This window comes from Schistocerca serialis, chromosome 5 (assembly GCF_023864345.2).
Source record: "Schistocerca serialis cubense isolate TAMUIC-IGC-003099 chromosome 5, iqSchSeri2.2, whole genome shotgun sequence".
Lineage (NCBI taxonomy): Eukaryota > Metazoa > Arthropoda > Insecta > Orthoptera > Acrididae > Schistocerca > Schistocerca serialis.
In genome coordinates this window covers 792,255,055-792,281,053 of record NC_064642.1, presented here as the reverse complement: position 1 = coordinate 792,281,053, position 25,999 = coordinate 792,255,055, and positions in this window count along the sequence as shown.

Genomic DNA, 25,999 nt, shown 5'->3' with positions numbered 1-25,999 from the left:
GATGGTATGCGCAGTTTAAAGCTTCTGGATTCCTCTGTAAGGGGAAATCAACGGGTCGGCCTGCAGTGAGCGAAGAAACGGTTGAACGCGTGCGGGCAAGTTTCTCGCGTAGCACGCGGAAGTCGACGAATAAAGCAAGCAGGGAGCTAAACGTACCACAGCCGACGGTTTGGAAAATCTTATGGAAAAGGCTAAAGCAGAAGCCTTACCGTTTACAATTGCTACAAGTCCTGACACCCGATGACAAAGTCAAAGCTTTGAATTTTCGGCGCGGTTGCAACAGCTCATGGAAGAGGATGCGTTCAGTGCGAAACTTGTTTTCAGTGATGAAGCAACATTTTTTCTTAATGGTGAAGTGAACAGACACAATGTGCGAATCTGGGCGGTAGAGTATCCTCACACATTCGTGCAGCAAATTCGCAATTCACCAAAAGTTAACGTGTTTTGTGCAATCTCACGCTTTAAAGTTTACGGCCCCTTTTTCTTCTGCGAAAAAAGCGTTACATGACACGTGTATCTGGACATGCTGGAAAATTGGCTCGTGCCACAACTGGAGACCGACAGCGCCGACTTCATCTTTCAACAGGATGGTGCTCCACCACACTTCTAAGATGATGATCGGCATTTCTTAAACAGGAGATTGGAAATCCGATGGATCGGTCGTGGTGGAGATCATGATCAGCAATTCATGTCATGGCCTCCACGCTCTCCCGACTTGACCCCATGCGATTTCTTTCTGTGGGGTTATGTGAAAAATTCAGTGTTTAAACCTCCTCTACCAAGAAATGTGCCAGAACTGCGAGCTCGCATCAACGATGCTTTTGAACTCATTGATGGGGACATGCTGCGCCGAGTGTGGGAGGAACTTGATTATCGGCTTGATGTCTGCCGAATCACTAAAGGGGCACATATCGAACATTTGTGAATGCCTAAAAAAACTTTTTGAGTTTTTGTATGTGTGTGCAAAGCATTGTGAAAATATCTCAAATAATAAAGTTATTGTAGAGCTCTGAAATAGCTTCAATCATTTGTAATAACCCTGTATATCTGTGTCAGAAATACGGGAACCAAGAAGAAACTGTAAGGAGAGTGTACGAACGGCGTGCCGAGTGTTTGGGAAAGATTCACGATCAGGCACCTAAAGCCATCTAGAGGTTTGATGCAGTTTCTGGGCTGATGTATTCCATATCCTGCATATCTCTGCAATATGAGGAGAAGGGATTCATCGATGTGTTAATGTGGGAGACAGAGGGCATTCCGGAACACGTGTTTGAGTGTCCCCATACATAGCAGTAGCAGCAAAGATAAGACATTTCCTGACATTGAGAGATGTTGAAACTTTTCTCAGTTAGAGACTCTAAAGAACTTATATGACAAGGTTTCCAGTAGAGCGTGTAACGGTTTCACGAACTTGCAACACCACATGTCTCCTTCTCCGCTGGACGGCTTGTGGTCGTGGCCTCTGCCGGTCTGCTAGTCAGGGTAATGTGTGCACACAAGACTGGACAAAATTAGGAGCACAGATGTAGAAACCAACACAAATTAAAGTACAGTAGTTACAGCTCCTGTTGTTGTAGGTTTAGTTTGTGTATAGTAGTTACGGCAGTGTTTCAATAGACGCTCTGTGAACCAGGGAGGAAACTCGCCAGGGTTAGACCGACCAGACAAAGCGGGCCTGTACAGTACGGTAATTCAGTTGTATTACTAATGTGCAGGTTCTGCGAAGCAAGGAACCATGGCAGATATTTTAACATTAAACACGTTGAAACGCAAACAGTAAATTTTAGCACTGTCTAATAGCAAACAAAAGCCCCTGTATTATAAGGCCATTTAATGTTATAAGGATTTATTAGATATTGATTCAATCGCACAGTAATTGTTACGCATCTCCCAAGACGATAAAGACGCCGCTGCGATCACGAAAATTCTATAACACTTATTCCCTTCAGTGTACTCATGTAAGAAGTCTTCTCCACTACTTATCATAATATTCGAAAGTGAATACTGTCGAGTATTTGATCTCAGCGTCACCGTAAGAATTTAGGTCCTGCTGCCCTCTTCAAGTACCACGCTATAATTAGTTTACTAGCAGATAATGACACAAAGCCCAATGGAACATCATCATACGTTATTTTCACCCATCCTCAGGATCACTGCGCCTCTTCCAATGTCAGAAATGATCCTCCATCCAGTGATGTGGATCTTGATATCGCATTCTTCAAAACTGTTTACTTCTTTTAAAAGTAACTCATTCCTTTTCATCGATAATTATAAAATCTAAATATGAGTCTTTAATCATTTCAAGCACGTTCATTTTAATGTTATATTTAGATCGCACGTTGCATTACATACAGCTCCGCTATAGCAAGCTTCAGCCAGGCCTGCTGGAGGGAAGAGACACAATGAATCCCGCAGGGCTGTCCATAAATCTGTAAGAATAAGGGGGGTGGAGAGCTCTTCTGAACAGCACGTTTCAAGGGATCCCAGATATGCTCAATAATGTTCATGCCTGGGGAGTTTGGTGGCCAGAGTAAGTGTTTAAACTTAGAAGAGTGCTCCTGCAGCAATTCTGGACGTGTGGGGTGTCGCATTGAGCTGTTGGAATTGCCCAAGTCCGTCGGAATGCACAATGGACATGAATGGATGCAGGTGATCAGACAGGATGTTACGTACCTGTCACCTGTCAGTCGTATGTAGACATACCACTCCAACTGCACACGCCGACACATATCTCATGTATTTGAATACGCATGCCTCGGATGCCTATACCAGTTACTTTGGCACTTCAGTATATTTTTTCTCAATACTTCGCCGCTTCCCCCCCCCCTCCCCGCCCCCCCCCTCACCTCCTCCCGCCCCCCCCCCCTCCCCATATGCTACGACCATTTAATTGTAGATTTTGAAGAATCTGCTAAGGTTTCACTTTAAGGTTCGTGTGTTTGATCCGCAGAGTTTTCGGGTGTTCTTTATTTAATATTTTGAGATGAACATCTCTGTGTATGTGATTTAGTGACGAAACGGAAAAGTATTTTCCGTAGCGAACGCTCGCATGCGCACGGGCGTCTGTGTGTGTCTGTCTGTGTGTGTGTGTGTGTGTGTGTGTGTGTGTGTGTGTGTGTGTGTGAGAGAGAGAGAGAGAGAGAGAGAGAGAGAGAGAGAGAGAGAGAGAGAGAAAGAGAGACTGAATTTGAGGTAACGTGATTGACTTAAAACGTGCTTAAATAATTTAATAAAGTACAAAACGCTGTTTGCGAATATCTGCGTGTGCCAAGGAATTAAATGACAGGACTTAATGACACTATTTGATAAACAGAAGGCAGTAGTGAAGTATAAAACAATTATTTGTGGGTATCATTGTGAGTGAGTGGGACGTATTTCCTTTTTATAAAAAGTTAAACAGTACGGTATGTTCTTAAACTATATTAATCAAACTCATTTGAGGGCAAAGGTTTGAAGTAACTTAAATATAAAAGTATTACTGAAACTAGTATCCTTTTAGTATGAAGAGTAAATAATAATCAACGAACAATAATATCACTTGCAATTTTGCAAGCAGAATCTGCAAATACGTGAGAGACTGTGCATGTATTTCGGGCCGCGCGGGATTAGCTGAGAGGTCTAGGGGGCTGCAGTCATGGACTGTGCAACTGGTCCCGGCGGAGGTTCGAGTCCTCCCTCGGGCATGGGTATGTGTGTTTGTCCTTAGGATAATTTAGGTTAAGTAGTGTGTAAGCTTAGGGACTGATGTACTTAGCAGTTAAGTCCCATAAGATTTCACACACATTTTTGTGTTTCTGCCATAGCACTACAGAGCTGACGTCATCAAAGCAGACCCAGGCCAATATGTTTAGCTGGCCACGGACGCTTCCGCAGATACGTGAGTGCCTGTAAATACCACGACACAAACTTGTCAATCACTCTCTCGCTAGTCACTGAAGCGTCAAATACGCGCCATGGGTCAGTACTTTTGGTTTTGCTGTATTACGGATTCCGATTGCTCCCTGGGCCATATATGCTCAAGGTAACTTGACTGTAAATACACTTCAAAAAACCGATTTTTTTCTTTTTCATCTTAAATCGATGTTTTTTTGAACAAATTAGTGGTTAAAAGAATTGAATTAGATATCAGGAAACTGATTAAGAATTAGCTTGAAGATCTCTCCGTGTGCGTGCACGCCTGTGTTTTCGCTGCTTTTCCACGCCAGTGTTGTCATTAGTCTCCAGGTCGAAAAACATACACTGTACAACTGGTTTTCAAGATGACAGCCCTATTAGAAAACATGTTTTGCGATGCTCTTTTGTTTCTGTTGTATGTCTTTGGTTTTCGACAGTTGTTTTCCTTATAAATTTTCCTGTTGTTTGAGTTTTTGCTGTTTCGTTATTCTATTTATGTAAATTGTTTTAATGTGATGCAGTTAGGAAGTGCAAAGGTTTACTTTACTATATAAAAGATCATACACCAGAGTAAACCTGTTTCTATTAAATATGATGTGCTCCAACTATTATTTACTTATCTTTTCACAAGATGGTGATTTTGCATCTGGCATTTCGTGGGGAGCGAATATTTTTCTTAACGTATGGCCAACTTTGAGCTTGGTGTCAGTACTAGGCCAACCTGTGTGTCACCCCAAGTCCCGTTATCCAGGATGGCGGCCGTCACGCGATTGACGTCGTTCAAGATGGCGGGAAGTTTGAGTTTTTGGAGGGATGATAGCTCAATTCGGGTACCTCTACTAACCTATGAAAGTGCCACGCTTCCTGACAGCAAATATGAATTTTGGAGGGAAGATAGCTCAATTGGGCTACCTCTACTAACCTAAGAAAACGGCAGCAAAGAAAGGACACATTGGCTACCTCCACTAACCTAAGTCACCTCCTCGTAGCAGCTGGGCATAAGTCTTTATTTAAACAATTAGAACCAGTACCACCATCAAGTGCGTTTGCCATCCTCTTGGAAAATGGACGTCAATTTTTGCTCTAATAGCTTGCTCCTGCAGCAGACAGGAGTTAGTATTGTGCTGCTCCCACTAGAGGCTGTTCATTCAATTAGAATATAATTTGGTTTAATTTATTATCTACCTACAGCAATAGCGACTTAGTTCGATGTTACCAAATCAGGCCGAGGGATCAGTGCTCATTGAGCTGTCAGTGTTCATATAGGTAAGAAAAGGGGTTCGCTACGCTTTAAAACCGCATTTCCTACATACATCAATGGATGGATGTCACCCTATTTATTTATTGGGCTGATACCAAACACTCACTCTGCCAGCAGGCTTGAGGGGGTAAAATTGGTGTGAAAAATGAATCGGCCTCTTCTGAGCTGTTGGGGACAGTAAGGAGTGTAATTTATTTATTTTTTAACCATTGATTTAGCCATGGATTTCACTTAATTTACTTATTTATTATGCTGATATAAACACACACCCTGACGTGCTTCGAGTCACAATATACAGTTAACAGCCCTGGAATCTACTCGTAAATAATGCATTACGTTGATGTGCAGAGCCGTAACCAACTCTTAAATTACTCAAATATCCAGTACACACCATACAGACGTTCAAACTACTCGTAGATCACCAAAATAATGCATTGAAACAAACACAACTCTTAAACACCTGAAAATAATTTAATCCACAAACACTCAGTGCAAGTAAAAAAAAAACCAACTTATTAGCCGCTCGAACCCTCATTCTACTGGATGGGAAGCCTAGGTCCACCCCCTAAGACATGGAAACTGTCCACATGCGGTAGAGGAAGGTTACGTTAGTGTACTTTATTTAGTTTGCTCGGGAAATTGACTCAGTTATCAACCTAATTACAAGACTAATCACAAAGATCTGTCCTAATTTCACAACTATATGTATAGCGTTGCACAAGAGCCGTGCGGAGTGGCCGGGTGGTTAGAGGCGTCATATCACTGACTGCGCAGGCACTCCCATTGGGGGTTCGAGTCCTTCCTCGCGCATGGGTGTGTGTATTGTTCTTAGTTCATATGGTTCAAATGGCTCTGAGCACTATGGGACTCAACATCTGTGGTCATCAGTCCCCTAGAACTTAGAACTACTTAAACCTAACTAATCTAAGGACATCACACACATCCATGCCCGAGGCAGGATTCGAACCTGCGACCGTAGCGGTCGTGCGGTTCCGGATTGAGCGCCTAGAACCGCTAAACCACCGCGGCCGGCATTGTTCTTAGTATAAGTTACTTTAAGGAGTGTGTAATTCTAGGGACCGATGACCTCAGCAGTTTGGCCCCTTAAAAAAATTCACACACACTCACGAAAAAATTCACACACACGTTGCAGAAGAATGGCTTAAAGTCGCAAAAACTAGATATACCATACAACTGCCCTTATCCTGCTTGTAAAAAAATTTCCTAATACCACTCAACTGATGCAAATATCTATCCTAATTACATGATTAATCACAAAGATCTGTCCTAACTGCACAACTATATGCTTAGTGCTGCGCAAGGATGGCCTAAAATCGCCAAAACTAACTATACGATACAACTCATGTTATCCTGTTGGGAAAAAATTTCGCAATACCACACCAAACTTACACAAATATCTATCCTAATTATATAATTAATCACAAAGACCCGACATAATAACACAACTATATACGTAGCACTGCAATACTCCGCAAAAAGTGACAACTAGTTTTATCCTGCTGGTAAAAGAAAAAAAAATTAGACCACTTAGACCACTCGAAACCAGCGACAGAAACACCCAGACTCTACCCTACACCTACAAGCTAGGGGGAAAAACGTTCAACCGAAGACATCCTGGTGTTGGATGGAAATGAGTTTCAAAACAGTATATTACCTGCAAGCATATAGCATCTATCACTTTATGACGTCAGAGTTCACTACATACGCCTACTAAAAAAAATTTCCCTTACCGAAACCAATACACGCTATCACAGCTGATGGAAAAAAGCATCACAGTACTGGGGGCCAATCGTCGTCCTGAAAGACTGCGTTCTCACCCATATGAAATCACGAACTATGAGATGGAGCTACTACACCGACAGTCTTGCAGCCTGTGCGGCTTCCAGCTGAAAGGCTCGCCGAAATGCTTCCCGGCGCCAAGGCTAAAGTCCCGGTTTCTCCCGAAATGCATCCTGTTCGTCTAAAACTACACTAATGCAGCCTTCCCTAATGGCTACGAAGCACCACTGTCACAGGCCCCCAACGCCTCCTCTGGCCATAATAAATGTCCTCTTTCCACGAAAATAGACAAAGTCCAGTTTGATTCTCTTATGAGCAAAACCGGTATAGCTATTTCATGTTCGACTGAGAAACTTGTCACATCTGCGAAGACATTTAGGTGGAAACCGATGTTTCCACTCGCAAATACAGATGTCGGTGATTTCGCATATTCCAAATCACCCCCTACAATTTACAAATTCAAATAAGGTCTTTCTCATATCTAGAGAACCGGCAGACATGTCTTCCACCTGCTAGATGCTTACACCACAATCGATTTCTTCTCAACTAAATCAGGAAGTCAGATGCGAAGAAGCAGTCAACTGAATAATTTACATGATAGGGGAATAATGGCCCAGTGCAAACACACGTCCATATTGAATCTTGTCAAATTTCTACTTGATCACGAAGGCTGTCCAACGCATATTTATTATTAGTTCGCTATTCGCTCGTTCAGAAGACTACACGGTTACGTCAACTACATTCCCACTTTGTTACAGCCCTCCCTATTTGGACATTCCCTGCTGTTAGTGTGAAACGTGAATCATTCCCACCATGGCCACACGTAGAATCATCCTATGAAATAGACTACACACACCTTAAAATTAGATTATTACGATTGCGGTTTCAGTTGAATTACATTAGACAATGAGCGAAGTATCGTAAATACACCCTGTTGGCGACTGTGGCTCTGGAAAAAGGATTATCTGTACTATTCTTATGGCTTGACATCCTCTTCCCTTTGCTCTCACAGTATTCCACGTCAAATCCATACCTTCCTTATGACTGTACATACTCATCTGCTTTACACATGTAGGAACACAAACACATACATTATAAACCTGATGCTCATGGCGATACTACCACTAAGTATAATACGTCGTCAATAACTGATTGTTGACAATATGAACAGAGTTGACGGGGTGATCGGTCGAGATCGAGCTGTAACGAGATACGGTTTAATGGTGCATTCTAGAGATGGAGAAGTTGCTGCTGGTTAGTTTTTCCACTGTCAGAATGACTTGGCCTGCGTTCGACTCGTATACAGCCACGTGTTCTGTATATGATTGACAGCACTGTCTACTTGCGATCATTAATAGTAAACCTGTCTATCAGACTTCCATCTCATGTGTGTGATCAAACGTGACACATTACTCTAATCGAACTATGATTTATGTGATGTACTCCATCTCCCCCCCACCCTCCCTCTGTCGCATCATGGGTGTAAAATCGAGACACCAGCTTCATGACTAAGTTAGCGCCAGGTGCTTATGAGGCACTGCAATCCCCGTGTTTACATTCACCTGAAAGATGTGCTGTTTACAGGATTAGTGACGGAATGACTTAATTTTCACATGTCGGACACTGCTGCTAGCGGTTAAAGGCGCTGCAGTCTGGAACCGCAAGACCGCTACGGTCGCAGGTTCGAATCCTGCCTCGGGCATGGATGTTTGTGATGTCCTTAGGTTAGTTAGGTTTAACTAGTTCTAAGTTCTAGGGGACTAATGACCTCAGCAGTTGAGTCCCATAGTGCTCAGAGCCATTTGAACCATTTGAACACTGCTGCTATGTGTTTATCTGTTTCCTTATAAGAGGTATTCCCTGTTATTAACGATCATTTTATATAGGGCTGATGCAGGCGTAGTACAATTTCTGGACCATGATCGGATGCGACCAGTTGACGCTATACATTTCTGGGAAGCTATATTGTGCTCGTATCACACAGAGCCAATGTTTTAAGAAAGTAGTTTTTCGTTTACTGTTCGATAACATAATCGTAGAGATACCGGGAAGAAGGATGTATGTGATGCCCTTGAAATATATTTCTTACATTGGAATATTAACAGCCCTACATTCCATGTGACAGATAGGTCAGAAACTCAAGAGATCTAACATTACAGCCAGTTTTAAATCGAGAACGTTGTTGCCTTAGGAGTGCGTGTGTTTATGTTCTCTCTTACCAGTGCCCTCCAGGTACTAATCCTAGACTCTGGAATAACACTTTAAAATTGATAGCTTGGTTGATTTATCGTAAAAATGCTTCGAACTCCAACTGAGTGGAGCTTCATCGTGCATAAAATTGACCTGTTTCTTGTTCTTCTTAACCATCTGCTGTTACATCACAGCACTTTCAAATCTGTTACTATACATCGATAGGGAATGCTAAACTCCTCGACACGGGCGCATCTTCAGAAATCTTGTGCGCTTGGATGGGTGAGGACTCTGCAAAGCTCCATCCATTAAGGGGGCGTGAAATGTAAGGTCTACTTGTGGTCGGTTGGTACTTAAATAGGTACTGTGCTTAAGCCCAGGTTGGTCAATGGCAGTGTGAAGGGGGTATTTCAGTCTCTAATTTTACCCTAAGACTGCGAGAATGCTCTGTGAGTCTTATCAGCATGGAGATAGACCGTAAATTAAGCACTATGGTTGAGGTGCTAGAAATATGTAGAGCGCTGTCTGATATACTTTGATGATGTATGTGTTCGAGAATTAGTAATGATACTCGCAAAGTGGAGAAGGGGTGGTTTAGCTATCATACTGAAATTTGGCCACATGCTGTCACATCATTGGTCTGTGTTGAAATTACTGTAAAATTGGTAAAATTGTTCACACAATCAACTGTAATGCTTATTACTTCAGTACATCGGCAGTGTCTTTTTCATCCCATCCATCGACTGGCACGCTGTTGGTTATCACATAATGATTGACTGAGAAAGCTTGTTTGAGTTGGAGAAGGAGTTATGTGGTGGGGTGGCACCTTCTGGGGATGGTTAGCACCAAAACAGTGATCTTGTACAAACTGCACTATGAGGAATCAGTCGAAATGGAACGTAGAGCCATCAGCTATTCTGTCACTGTGACAGATGAGTTTAAATGTAGATCTCATGAATCACATTCGGACTGTAGTTTTGAAACAGACGCCAACGCCGCAAAACTCTTCCAATTTCCTTATGTTGTAACTGATTTTTATCTAAAATCATCCGGTGTGTTTGGAGTGTTATGGCAACAGCAGTTACAACATGATTTACACCGTGTGACGTCTAGAGGTAGCTCAATTGACCTATCTTGCCTCCAAAACTCAAACTTCCCGAAAGGGGGGGGGGCGCTTGGTAGCCATCTTGAATGACGTCAACAGCGTCATGAGCTGATGTCATGGCAGCCATCTTGAATGACGTCAATTGCGTCATCAGCTGACGTCAATCGTGTCACCATGCGAGGTATAGTTTACTGCAAGAGGGGATGAATCTGAACATGTTAATGTCAGTTTAGAACCTGACATAGACCTCGAAGTCGTGGCGGAAAAACAAAATGTTTGGCAGTGTGCAAATCATGTTAGACAGAAAAAAATAATGTTTCAAACAATGAGACAGGGTCACAGGGCACGCCTCTTGCTACTTATAGTATAGTCCTTGGGATACGATCATCCTCCTACAGTACAAGTGATGAAACTTTAAACTGGTCTGTGCAGTGGATCGAAAACTGTATATTTAATAGGATCGGCACATGTGCTCGATGTCTGAACGCATGCGGTATTTGTTTTCGATATATGGAAGGAGAGAGATGCAGTAAAAATCATATTGAGTCCTCTATCGGGTGAAGTTAGTGGATCTTTTGTAGTTGGAAATTTTTCTTTGTTGGATGGTGCAGAATAACGAAGATAGAATGTTGGGAAGACAGATGTGAATGGACGCAGATATACAATACTTGTATGTAGTTTGGGAATACACGACAGTGCAGTAGCTAAAATCGTTGCACTTCTCGCAGTTCCTGTTTCCATCGAATGGTCAAAACAGTGTCGTGTCGCAGTAACGCAAGTAACGCAATTTAGCCTGTTTCTAGATGGATTGAAGAAGGTGGTAGATATGTCTTCCCCGACTCCTACTCAGTTCCGACGTAAATTGGAACGATGACATGCGTAAAGCTGAAGAAATGGCAGCAGTTGCAAGATACATGGGGGGCTACCTAAAACGAGGTTCCAATTTTACTGTAGCAGGTAGGTTCGAGAAAGGTGACTCGTTTCGAGGTATGAGAGTACTAGAAATATGATTCACTAGTGTCTGCAATCAATAAAGGACTTCTCCATAGGATCCTACGTAGGTATGTGCTTGAATGGGAGAACTTGGTTCAAATCACAGTATATTCCAGCGATCACCATCTATTTTCAGTGTCACGGTATTTGTCTGGGCAAAAAAACCATCTCATTAAGAGGTAATGTTGTACCTCGATTTATAAGGCGAGTATAGCTTTTAACATGGATACTTGTATGCATCTGTAGAACCAAGTCTGCTTGTGATGGTAATATGGTTTTGTGTTTTTTAACATTTGACGGTTTGTAAGACGATTACGCCTCTCTTTCTAAGGCACAGTGGTATCACCCGCAAGAAAAACTTATGAGACATGCCCACCAATTGTTGATTTTCGGTCAGTATTATTTCGTGTCGTCAGCAATCAGTTATTGGCGACGTATTATACTTAGTGGTAGGTTCGCATTGAGCATCAGGCTTATAAAGTATGTGTTTGTGTTCTGACATGTGTAAAGGATATGACTATGTCCAGTCATAAGGAAGGTATGGATCTGACGTGGAATATTGTGACAGCAAAAGGAAGAGCATATCAAGTCATAAGAATGGTACAGATATTTCTATTTACTTAGCCACTGCCGTCAGCAGGGTGTATTTCCGACACTTCGCTCATTATCGAATACCATTCAACTGAAACCGCAATCGTAACATTTTAATTGTAAATATCGATTTCGTAGGATGATTCTGTCTATGCGTGGCGTGTGGTGGGAAGGATTCACGTTTCCCGCTAACAGCAGGGACTGTCCGAATGGAGAGGGCTGTTCCAAAGTGGGAATGTAGTTACTTAATAATACTTAGTATGTGTTGGACAAATTCTTGAGCAAGTGGAAATTTGAAGAGATTCAATATGGACGCGTGTTTTCGCAGGGCCGTTATTCCCCTATTATGTAAATTGTTCAGTTGACTGTTTCTTCGCATTTGATTTCTTTATTCAGTTGAGAGGAGACTGATTGTAGTGTGTGCATCTAGCAGGTGGAAGACACGTTTGCCGGTTCTCTAGATATGAGAAAGAACTTATTTGACTTTTTAAATTAAAGAGGGTGATTTGGAATCTGCTAAACCACCGACATCTGTATTCGTGAGTGGAAATATCGGTTTCCACCTAATTGTCGTCGCAGACGTGACAAGTTTATCAGTCGAACGTGGAAAAGCTACAAAGAAGGCTGCATCAGTATACTTTTAGATGAACAGGATGCATTTGGGGGAAAAGTGGGACTTAGTCGTGGCTCTGCAAGGCATTTCGGCGAGACTTTCGGAAGGTGGCAGCACGGGCTGAGAGACTGTCGGCATAGTATTTCTATCTAGTAGTTTGTATATGGATGAGAACGCAGTCTTTTAGGATGACGATTCGCCCCCAGTACTGTGATGCTTTTTGTCCATCAGCTGTAATAGGGTGTATTGGCTATGGTTAGGGTGATTATTTTTGGTATGTGTGTGACGTCATAAAGTGATAGATGCTATATGCTTGCAGGTAATACACTTTTATTAAACTCGTCTCTGCCGGCCTCGGTGGCCGTGCGATTCTAGGCGCTGCAGTCCGGAACCGCGAGACTGCTGCGGTCGCAGGTTCGAATCCTGCCTCGGGCATGGTTGTGTGTGATGTCCTTAGGTTAGTTAGGTTTAAGTAGTTCTAAGTTCTAGGGGACTGATGACCTAAGACGTTAAGTCCCATAGTGCTCAGAGCCATTTGAACCAAACTCGACTCTGTCCAATACCAGGATGTAGTCGGTTGAACGTTTTTCCCCCCCAGCTTGTAGATGTAGGGCATAGTTTGAGTGTTTCTGTCGCTGGTTTCGAGTGGTATAATTCTTTTCCCCAGCAAAATAACACTAGTTGTCAGTTTTTGTAGAGTATTGCCGTTCTTGTGCAGTGCTATGCATATAGTTGTGTAACCATGGCGGATCTTTGTGATTAATTACGTAATTAGGATAGATATTTGCGTAAGTTTGGTGTGGTATTGCGAAATTTTTTTCCCAGCAGGACACCAGAGTTGTATGGTATAGTTAGTTTTGGCGATTTTAAGCCGTCCTTGTGCAGCTCTATGCATATAGTTGTGAAATTGGGACCGATCTTTGTGTTTAATTAAGTAATTGACATGGATAATTGAGTCAGTTTCCCGAGCAAAATAAATAAAGTACCGCATGTGGAAAGCTCGCATGTGCTAGGGGGTGGATTTAGGCTTTCGAGTGCGTTATTTTACTTGCACTAAAGTGTTTGTGGACTGAATTATTTTCGGGTGTTTAAGCGTTGTGAGCGTTTTGAATGTATTATTTCGGTGATATATAAGTAGTTTGCACGTCTGTATGATGTGTACTGGATTATTTGAGTAATTTACGAGTTGTTTGCGTCTCTACACATCATCGTAATGCATTATTTATGATTAGTTTCCAGGTCTGTGGACTGTGTATTGTGACTCCAAGCAGGTCAGGATGAGTGTCTTGCATCAGTGTAATACATAAATTAGGTGAAATCCGTAGCTACATAAATTGGTCAAAGAATAAATAAAGTACACTCCTTCCCCTCTCCAACAACCCAGAACAGGATGATTCCTTTTCAGATCAATTCCCCCCTCCAGACCGCAGCCAGCGTGAGTGTTTTGTATCAGCGCAATAAATAAACTGGGTGACATCCGTCTCTCGACGCATGTAGGAAATATGGTTGGATGACCTTGAAAAGTAGTTGAAACTAGCTATTTGAGAGCGTAGAAAACCCCTTTTCTTACCTATATGAGCACTGACAGCTCAATAAGCACTGATATCTCAGCGTCTTGTGGTAACATCGAACTAAGTCACTATTGCTGTAGGAAGATAATAAATTTAAACAAATTATATTCGAATGAGGAGCAGCCTCTAGTGGTGGCAACACTGTACTAACTCCCGTCAGATGCAGGAGTAAGCTCTTAGAGCAAAATTAACGTCCATTTTCCAAGATGATGGCGAACACACTTGATGGTGGTACTGCCTCTAATTGTTTAAATAAAGACTCAAGTGTAGAGCTGAAGGAGTGCAAGTAATATAGCTATTAAAACAAGAACCACCTATATCTCAGCCTCTTGTGGCAGTAATGTGACACTAATGCTGTAGGTAGATAATAAATTTAAACAAATTTAATCAGATTTAAACAAATTGATAGATATTCAAGGAATTTAAGAAAATTTACTCAAATATATAAAAATTATATTCGAATTGAATGAGCATCCTCGCCTCAACTGGAGGAGTAAGCTCTTAGAGCAAAGTTCACACCCACTTGCCAAGAGGATGGCGAACACACTTGATGGTGGTACTGGTTTTAATTGTGTTAATAAAGACTTATGTCCAGTTACAAGGAGGATGTGACTTAGGTTAGTGAAGATAGCCCAAGTAAGCTTTCTTTCCTACCGATTTCTTTGGTTAGTAGAGGTAGCCCAATTGACCTATCTTTCCGCCAAAATTCAAACTTCCCACCAGTTCTTTGGTCATCAGTCCCCTAGAACTTAGAACTACTTAAACCTAACTAACCTGCCCGAGGCAGGATTCGAACCTGCGACCGTAGCGGTTCCAGACTGTAGCGCCTAGAACAGCATGGCCACTGCGGCCGGCTCCTAGGAAGCGGTGGGAGTCGGGTGACTTAGGTTAGTGGAAGTAGCCCAACTTACCATTCTTTCCCTCAATTTTCTTAGGTTAGTAGAGGTAGCCCAATTGAGCTATCTTCCCTCCAAAATTCAAACTTGCCGCCGGGGAGGTGTGGCACTTTCTTACGTTAGTAGAGGTAGCCCCGTGAATCTCGTCATCAGCTGACGTCACGGCCGCCATATTGGATAACATTACTCGGGGTCACACACAGGTTGCCCTACTACTGATGTCCCTCATTATATGTTACTAACATAAACTCAACCACTTGGAAATGGCATAAAAGGCCGCAGCCTGGTTCATAATTAAATAAACAATAATACAGTCAAATTGTGGTGTGTTCATTTAAAAAAAGGGTAATTTACTAATCTTCATCAACAAATTGGAATATAGCCAACGTGAGAACTAATCGATTAATTGTACAGGATGAGTCAAAATGACTTTACAGTTTTGGAATGATACAGAAATTTATTGAGACAACTAACAGAATCAGTAGAAGTGTAATGTTGTAGCAAACAACCTCAAGTTGATTCACGTAGTGCATGAGTATCCAGGTCACCACCTGGAGAGCCAGTGCAGTGCACAGGTAAAACGGCTTCTGTCACTGGTGTGGAGCGTGCTCAACGTGTGTTTTGGTTTTATGTAACTGGACTTCTTTCTCTGGGGTTTCATTAAAGATCGTGCGTATGTTCCTATCGTACCAAACAGTTAAGCCGACTTTAAAAATCGAATCTACGATGCCGTTGCACACAAGTTACGCCCAATTAGCTGCGAAGTGAGTGTAAAAGAACTGACTACCATTGGGGTGTTAGATGCGTCACAAATAGCAGTTACACTATCTGTTCAGAAGTATCCGGACACCTGCCTGAAAATGACTTACAAGTTCGTGGCGCCCTTCATCGGCAATGCTGGAATTCAATGTGGTGTTGGCCCACGCTTAGCCTTGATGGCTCTCGCAGGCATACGTTCAATCAGGTGCTGGAAGGTTTCTTGGGGAATTCGAGTCCATTCTTCACGGAGTGCTGCACTGAGGAGAGGTATCGATGTCGGTCGGTGAGGCCTGAAACGAAGTCGGTGTTCCAAAGTATCCCAAAGGTGTTCTGTAGGATTCAGGTCAGGACTCTGTGCAGGCCAGTCCATTACAGGGCTGTTATTGCGGTGTAACCACTCCGCCGCAGACCGTGCGTTATAAACAGGTACTCGATCGTGTTCAAAGGTGCAATCGCCATCCCCGAATTGCTCTTAACAGTGGGAAGTAAGAAGGTGCTTAAAACATCAATTTAGGCCTGTGCTGTGATAGTGCCACGCAAAACAACAAGGGGTGCAAGTCCCCTCATGAAAAACACGACCACGCCAACACCTCCGAATTTTACTTTTGGCGCTACACACGCTGGCAGATGACTTTCATCGGGCATTCGGCATACCCACACCCTGCCACCGGATCGCCACATTGTGTACCGTGATTCGTCACTCTACACTCCAATGTTTATGTTCCTTACACAAATCGAGGCGTCTTTTGGCATTTACCGGCGTGATGTGTGGCTTTTTTCTTACCTCCCGCCTAACTGTCATAGTACTTGCAGTGGATCCTGATGCAGTTTGGAATTCCTGTGTGATGGTTGGGATGGATATCTGTCTATTACACAACAGTACCCTCTTCAGCTGTCGGCGGTCTCCGTCAGTCAACAGACGAGGTCGGCCTTTACGCATTTGTGCTGTATGTGTCCCTTCACGTTTCTTCCACTTCACTATCACATCAGTGGACCTAGGGATGTTTAGGAGTGCGTAAATTTCGCGTACAGACGTATGACACAAGTGACACCCAATCACCTGACCACATTCGAAGTCCGTTGAGTTTCGCGGGCGCCCCATTCTGCTCTCTCATGATGTCTAATGACTACTGAGGTCGCTGATATGGAGTACCTGGCAGTAGATGGCAGCATAATGAACCTAATACGAAAAAGGTATGTTCCTGGGAGTGTCCGGATACTTTTTATTACATAGTGTACATCGAGCCAAAACGTCACTCAACATTTTAATGTGAAACTTGAAGCTGTTTGCTACAAAATGCACATCTACCGAATTGCGTAAGCTATCTCAATAAATTTCTGTATCATACCAAAATTGTAAAGTCGTTTTTGTCCCGCTCTATATATGGAATTGTTCAACAAGAAACATTCATTTTATTCTACGGTTTTCTAGTTAGTAAGAGTCACGTTTTTTAGTTGGAGCCGTGTAAACTTTGTTGAAATTTTTCCATGCGTTCAGAGGCAAGTTATCTTAAGAAGACTTTGCTACACTCTGGATTTACTTTTGGTTACCCGTCCACTTCGTGCACTCAGCCTTCATCTGGCTCAGGGACCGCAAGTTTGTTCCACCGGCTTGTGCGTTACCGCCACTGCGAGTAATCATAAACTGTGTTCTACCTGCGCAGAGTAGAATAGAAAACAATGGATCAAAACGACGAGTAGTGTTCCACAAAGCGAGCCCAGTGAAACCGGGACAAGCTTAGGAGGAAAATACACGCACAAATTCACTGTGGTCTGATGCCCATTTGTATCGGAAGTTGGTTCGCATTGGAGCGACTTGCCAGCTGGTGGTCAGCCTCACGAGAAAGCGCGTCCCACTCGTTTACCGCTTTGGTCCGGCTGAGAGTCGTTCTGCCGCCTCTGTGCCTGTTAGAAGGACCCCGACTTACGGCGCCTACGAAGCTTCCAGTCATACCGAAAAAACAGCGTGAATATCTGGTGCTGATGAACGCCTATACTCATTACTCATAACAACAACAATTGTGCGGATGTTTTCTATGAATCTCGTATGCCAAAAGCTGTCATCATGCACCACCAAAAAATTAATCAGGCAAAAGGAGAATCCGTTGGGGAAGCAGTGAAATCTCATTCGCTTATTGAAATTGCCTAATAAGGTCAAAATGAACATTAGTTCCACAATCTCGATCCTCACTCCACAACCGAACAACAGTAAGTTGATTGTTAGTGTGAGATAGTATTGGAGAGCACTATTCAGATTAGTGAACAACACGATGCCAAGTGTATTTTTTCTTGCTTACATCAGTTTACTAACAAAAGATGGTTCATGTTACCATAATGAAATTATTAAATGTTTTCTGTGTATTTTGTAATTGTTTCGTGCTAATATTAGTTCTTACAATATCTGCGTTTTCATTAATATGTGCACGTAAATAGGCGCAACTGATTCTTTCAATAACTTTTGTATAAACTTCCAAAACAATAAAAAAGTCATTTAAGAAATCATGCATGCAGTAATGAAAATAATAACGTAAAACGATGGTACTAACTTCGGAATAAATTTGCATGTACAGTTATCAATATGGAAAATGGTTTTGTAATGAACGGACCCACATGTATTTCATTACTCATTTTTCCATATTTACAAAAAGTTTTAATTTCATACGTAAAGATTGAGATTTAATCACTCAAGAACACTACAAAAACTTCCTAGTTCTTCATAAATTAATAGATTTTATTGTACTGTATATTATTGACAACAATATTATTCAGTGTCATTAAACATTTTATAAATAGATCATGTACGTGTAACTGTTCGCAGCTCAGACTGGACTTTGTATGTGAGTCGGCATGATTAAGCGAAAGAACTCCATCCCCTTCCACATAGCAGGTCACTGGAGCAATGGGGGGTACCTAACAAAAGGGAAATAAATACCGGTCATTCGTGTTTACAAGGAGATTAGTAGGCCAGGTGCAATTTTAGGCGTGTATCATTGACGTAAGTTTGGTGGAGAATTACGAAAATACGTTATATGCTTACATACACTCCTGGAAATGGAAAAAAGAACACATTGACACCGGTGTGTCAGACCCACCATACTTGCTCCGGACACTGCGAGAGGGCTGTACAAGCAATGATCACACGCACGGCACAGCGGACACACCAGGAACCGCGGTGTTGGCCGTCGAATGGCGCTAGCTGCGCAGCATTTGTGCACCGCCGCCGTCAGTGTCAGCCAGTTTACCGTGGCGTACGGAGCTCCATCGCAGTCTTTAACACTGGTAGCATGCCGCGACAGCGTGGACGTGAACCGTATGTGCAGTTGACGGACTTTGAGCGAGGGCGTACAGTGGGCATGCGGGAGGCCGGGTGGACGTACCGCCGAATTGCTCAACACGTGGGGCGTGAGGTCTCCACAGTACATCGATGTTGTCGCCAGTGGTCGGCTGAAGGTGCACGTGCCCGTCGACCTGGGACCGGACCGCAGTGACGCACGGATGCACGCCAATACCGTAGGATCCTACACAGTGCCGTAGGGGACCGCACCGCCACTTCCCAGCAAATTAGGGACACTGTTGCTCCTGGGGTATCGGCGAGTACCATTCGCAACCGTCTCCATGAAGCTGGGCTACGGTCCCGCACACCGTTAGGCCGTCTTCCGCTCACGCCCCAACATCGTGCAGCCCGCCTCCAGTGGTGTCGCGACAGGCGCGAATGGAGGGACGAATGGAGACGTGTCGTCTTCAGCGATGAGAGTCGCTTCTGCCTTGGTGCCAATGATGGTCGTATGCGTGTTTGGCGCCGTGCAGGTGAGCGCCACAATCAGGACTGCATACGACCGAGGCACACAGGGCCAACACCCGGCATCATGGTGTGGGGAGCGATCTCCTACACTGGCCGTACACCACTGGTGATCGTCGAGGGGACACTGAATAGTGCACGGTACATCCAAACCGTCATCGAACCCATCGTTCTACCATTCCTAGACCAGCAAGGGAACTTGCTGTTCCAACAGGACAATGCACGTCCGCATGTATCCCGTGCCACCCAACGTGCTCTAGAAGGTGTAAGTCAACTACCCTGGTCAGCAAGATCTCCGGATCTGTCCCCCATTGAGCATGTTTGGGACTGGATGAAGCGTCGTCTCACGCGGTCTGCACGTCCAGCACGAACGCTGGTCGAACTGAGGCGCCAGGTGGAAAAGGCATGGCAAACCGTTCCACAGGACTACATCCAGCATCTCTACGATCGTCTCCATGGGAGAATAGCAGCCTGCATTGCTGCGAAAGGTGGATATACACTGTACTAGTGCCGACATTGTGCATGCTCTGTTGCCTGTGTCTATGTGCCTGTGGTTCTGTCAGTGTGATCATGTGATGTATCTGACCCCAGGAATGCGTCAATAAAGTTTCCCCTTCCTGGGACAATGAATTCACGGTGTTCTTATTTCAATTTCCAGGAGTAGAGATGCTGGATGTAGTCCTGTGGAACGGCTTGCCATGCCATTTCCACCTGGCGCCTCAGTTGGACCAGCGTTCGTGCTGGACGTGCAGACCGCGTGAGACGACGCTTCATCCAGTCCCAAACATGCTCAATGGGGGACAGATCCGGAGATCTTGCTGGCCAGGGTAGTTGACTTACACCTTCTAGAGCACGTTGGGTGGCACGGGATACATGCGGACGTGCATTGTCCTGTTGGAACAGCAAGTTCCCTTGCCGGTCTAGGAATGGTAGAACGATGGGTTCGATGACGGTTTGGATGTACCGTGCACTATTCAGTGTCCCCTCGACGATCACCAGTGGTGTACGGCCAGTGTAGGAGATCGCTCCCCACACCATGATGCCGGGTGTTGGCCCTGTGTGCCTCGGTCGTATGCAGTCCTGATTGTGGCGCTCACCTGCACGGCGCCAAACACGCATACGACCATCATTGGCACCAAGGCAGAAGCGACTCTCATCGCTGAAGACGACACGTCTCCATTCGTCCCTCCATTCGCGCCTGTCGCGACACCACTGGAGGCGGGCTGCACGATGTTGGGGCGTGAGCGGAAGACGGCCTAACGGTGTGCGGGACCGTAGCCCAGCTTCATGGAGACGGTTGCGAATGGTCCTCGCCGATACCCCAGGAGCAACAGTGTCCCTAATTTGCTGGGAAGTGGCGGTGCGGTCCCCTACGGCACTGCGTAGGATCCTACGGTCTTGGCGTGCATCCGTGCGTCGCTGCGGTCCGGTTCCAGGTCGACGGGCACGTGCACCTTCCGCCGACCACTGGCGACAACATCGATGTACTGTGGAGACCTCACGCCCCACGTGTTGAGCAATTCGGCGGTACGTCCACCCGGCCTCCCGCATGCCCACTATACGCCCTCGCTCAAAGTCCGTCAACTGCACATACGGTTCACGTCCACGCTGTCGCGGCATGCTACCAGTGTTAAAGACTGCGATGGAGCTCCGTATGCCACGGAAAACTGGCTGACACTGACGGCGGCGGTGCACAAATGCTGCGCAGCTAGCGCCATTCGACGGCCAACACCGCGGTTCCTGGTGTGTCCGCTGTGCCGTGCGTGTGATCATTGCTTGTACAGCCCTCTCGCAGTGTCCGGAGCAAGTATGGTGGGTCTGACACACCGGTGTCAATGTGTTCTTTTTTCCATTTCCAGGAGTGTATTATGTTACGTCTGCCACAGACGGCCCCTGCCTTCAGACTACACCCAAGACACCCCTGTATACCATATAACATACACAAGCACTTGCAGGCGCAACCAAGAGGAAAACAATTCTTCAAAATGAACAGAACTTACTAGACACTATTGCGAACCTTTTTCTGCAGAGGTCGCCTGACAGACACAGGGAAATTTGGAATACTCCGCCGACCTCCGCCGGCTTTATAAGGCCAGCGCAGCAGCAGTAGAGCCAATTCCTTGCCGAGCTAGGACCAGCTCCGACGGACCTCACCGACGCTCTTAATGAATAGTCGTCTACATGTTATTTGTTTTCTTTGTGTGTACATAGTGATATTTCGAGAAGTGTAGTTCAGTTTCAATAAACTGACATTATACTGAGTGTTCTACAATACTGAGTATTCTTCATATTATGTTTTCGGAGACCAAAAATCTCCTCTGTAAAGCTCAATATGACTTCCACAAATATACAGTGTGTCCAACGAAGGGCCCCTGATTTCAAAAACAAATATCTCGAAAGCTAAAATCGATAGACGAGTGCAACAAAAGGTATATTTATTACGAAAACTGTAAGAATTTCTTACAGAAGTTTCACATAAGTTTCGAAATAATTCAGAAAGCTGCTAACAGAGTGCACTGTTAGCCGTGCAGGTAGTACAATATCAGCATGCATAATTAAACTCGTTCTCTGCGAACAGTCTTTGTAATCACATCATAATTTTTGCGAAATGTCCACTACTCCAAGTACACAGATGGTGCAAACGAACAATGAAGTTTGCTATCACATTCTGTAGTGTCTCAACAGAAATGGATTCAGATCAGCCTGACGAGATGGTTCCGGTACAGAGTGTCTTTCTGTGTGTGTCACAAAAAGTAGTCACAAGGAGTCAGATTGGGATGGTATGGAGGTCAATTTATCCCTGCGCCAGTAAATTTTCACTAATCCAAAGCAACGATTCTACATCTGAGTGATTACTCTGCAGTACACAGTTAAGTATAGATACACAGTGTACATACACAAATGTAAAGCCGGCCGTAGTGGGCGAGCGATACTAGGTGCTTCAGTCCGGAACCGCGCGACTGCCAAGGTCGCAGGTTCGAATCCTGCCTCGGGCATGGATGTGTGTGATGTCCTTAGGGTAGTTAGGTTTAAGTAGTTCTAAGTTCTAGGGGTCTGATGACCTCAGATGTTAAGTCGCATAGTGCTCAGAGCCATTTGAACCATCTGAACAAATGTAAAACTCTGAAAAAGCGCGCAGGAAAACGAACATTTAAATCTCTCCGTGCGAGCTCTTATTTCTCTTATTTTATTATGATGGTCGTTTCTCCCTAAGTAGATGGGTGCCAACGAAATATTTTCACACACTGAGGAGAAAATTGGTGACTGAAATTTCATGAGAATGTCATGTTGCAGCGAAAAACGCACTTGTTTGAAAGACTCCCATCCCAATTCGTCTATCATATCTGTCGCATTATCTCCCATATTTCGCCATAGTACAAAACGGGCTGCCTTTCTTTGGACTTCGTTGATGTTCTCAGTCAGTCGTATGTGATGCGGAGACCGTACCTCGCAGAAACACTCCAGAAGAGGGCGAACAAGCTTAGTGTAGGCAGTCTGCTTAGTAGACCTGTTACATTTTCTAAGTATTCTACCAGTAAATCGCAGTCTTTGGTTTGCTTTCCTCACAACTTTATCTATGTGACTGTTCTAATTTACATTATTCATAATTGTAATCCCAAGTATTTAGTTCAGAACACAGCCTTTAGATTTTAGTGATTTATCATTTAACCGAAATTTAGAGAATTCCTTTCAGTATTCATGTGGATGACTTCATTATTTGGAGTCAATTGTTTCTTTTCGCACCATACAGATGTCTCGTGTAAATCATACTGCAATTGGTTTTGATCATATGATGACCTTCGAAGACGGTAAATGACAGCATCATCTGCAAACAATCTAATAGGGTTGATAAGATTATTTCCTACGTCGTTTATGTAGATCAGCAAAAGCAGGGCTTATAATACTTCCTCGGGGAACACCAGATATTACCTCTGTTTTATTCGACGACCTTCCGTCCATTATTACGAACTGTGACCTTTCTGACAGGAAACCGCAAATCTAGTCACACAACTGAGACGATACTCCATAGGCACGCAATTTGATTAGAACTCGCTTGTGAGGAACGGTGTCAAACGCTTTCTGAAAATATCAGTTTGACATCACTTGTCGATAGCACTCTTTACTTCATGAGAATAAAGAGCTAATTGTATTTCACAAGAACGATATTTTCCGAATCCGAGTTGGTCGTTTGTCAATAAATCGTGTTCATCGAGGTAATTCAGAATGTGTATGTTCCAAAATCCTAGTGCAAATCGACTTAAGTGATATGGGTTTGTAATACAGCGGCTTACTCCTATTTCTTTATTTGGGTTTTGGTGTGACTTGTGTGTTCCAGTACGGAACTTTCTACGAGCGAGCGGTTGTATCTGATTGCTAAATATGGTGCTATTGTATCAGTATATTCTGAAAGGAACATCGGAGGATCGGACAACATGCCGTTATCAAACGTTTAAAGTTGCTTAGATACACCGAGAGTATCTACTTCTAAGTTACTGATGTTGGCAGTTGTTCTTAATTCTAATTCTAGAATGTTTACTTCGGCTTCATTTGTGGAGAAATTTCGGAAAACCGTATAGAGTAACTCTGCCCCTAATGGCTCTGTCATCAATAATACTATCATTGTTACCGCGCAATGAAGGTATTGATTACGTCTTGCTGCTGGTGTACTTTATATACGACCAGGATCTCTTTGGGTTGTCTGCCAGATTTCGAGACTTCCGTTTTGGAAATTATTATAAACATCTCGTACTGAAGTTCGAGCTAAATTTCGACCTTCTCCAGAAATTCGCCAATCTTCGGGATTTTGCTTTCCTTTATATTCAGCACACATTTTTTTTGTTGGTTCTGAATCAATGTTGTGTGTACCATGGGTGATCAGTACCATCCCTTATTAATTTATTTGATATACATCTCTCAGTTGTGTCGATGCTATTTCGCCGGCCGAAGTGGCCGTGCGGTTAAAGGCGCTGCAGTCTGGAACCGCAAGACCGCTACGGTCGCAGGTTCGAATCCTGCCTCGGGCATGGATGTTTGTGATGTCCCTAGGTTAGTTAGGTTTAACTAGTTCTAAGTTCTAGGGGACTAATGACCTCAGCAGTTGAGTCCCATAGTGCTCAGAGCCATTTGAACCATTTGAAGCTATTTCTTTGAATTTAAACCACATCTTGTTTACGCGTTCATAGTCACATTGAAAAGATTGTAGACTGTCCCTTAGGAAGGTGTCAAGCGAATTTTTATCTGCTTTTTTAAACAGATGTAATTTGCGTCTGTTTTTGGTCGGTTTTGATGTTACAGTATTCTGTCTAGCTACAACAGTCCTGTGGTCACTAATCACTGTATCTGTAATGATGCTCCCTTTTTTCACTATCATATACACTTCCAGTGGACTCCTGTGTTTTTCCGTTTCATGAGAAAGCATTTAATCAGATTTCGGACGACGTTTTATGCCTACCACCGATTTTAAACATGCATTTTTACCTACATATCGAGAGTAGATTAAAGCCACAACAACTGTAATTGTAAGAGTGGGATAGCTATTTGAAATGAGACTCAAGTTTTCTTTGAACTGTTCAGCAATAGCGTCATCTGAGTTGGCGGGTTGGTAAGAGGAATCAATTATTAATTTATTCCGGTTGTCAAGTATAACATCTAACTATACTAACTCGTATGAACCATTAAGTCAATTTTACTACAAGTTAAACTACTTCTGACAGCAATAAACACTCCAACACCAACTGTATTTAATCTACCTTTTCTGAATACTGTTAGGTACTTTGTAGAAAATTCGTCTGAACCTATTTCCGGCTTTAGCCAACTTTTCGTACCTATAGCGATTTGAGATTCAGTGCTTTCTACTATCACTCGGAGCTCTGGTTCTTCCCCAACACAGCTACAACATTTTACAACTACAATATTGATTGTTACACTATTGGCCATTAAAATTGCTACACCACGAAGATGACGTGCTACAGACGCGAAATTTAACCGACAGGAAGAAGATGCCGTGATATGCAAATGATTAGCTTTTCAGAGCATTCACACAAGCTTGGCGCCGGTGGCGACACCTACAACGTGCTGACATGAGGAAAGTTTCCAACCGATTTCTCGTACACAAACAGCAGTTGACCGGCGTTGCCTTTTGAAACGTTGCTGTAATGCCTCCTGCAAGGAGGAGAAATGCGTACCATCACGTTTCCGACTTTGATAAAGGTCGGATTGTAAGCTGTCACGATTGAGGTAACGGATCGTGCAGCCACGTCTCAATCCCTGAGTCAACATATGGATACGTTTGCAAGACAACAATCATCTGCACGAACAGTTCGACGACGTTTGCAGCAGCATGGACTATCAGCTCGGAGACCATGGCTACAGTTACCCTTGACGATGCATCACAGACAGGAGCGCCTGCGATGGTGTACTCAACGACGAACCTGGCTGCACGAATGGCAAAACGTCATTTTTTCGGATGAATCCAGGTTTCGTTTACAGCATCATGATGGTCGCATCCGTGTTTGGCGAAATCACGG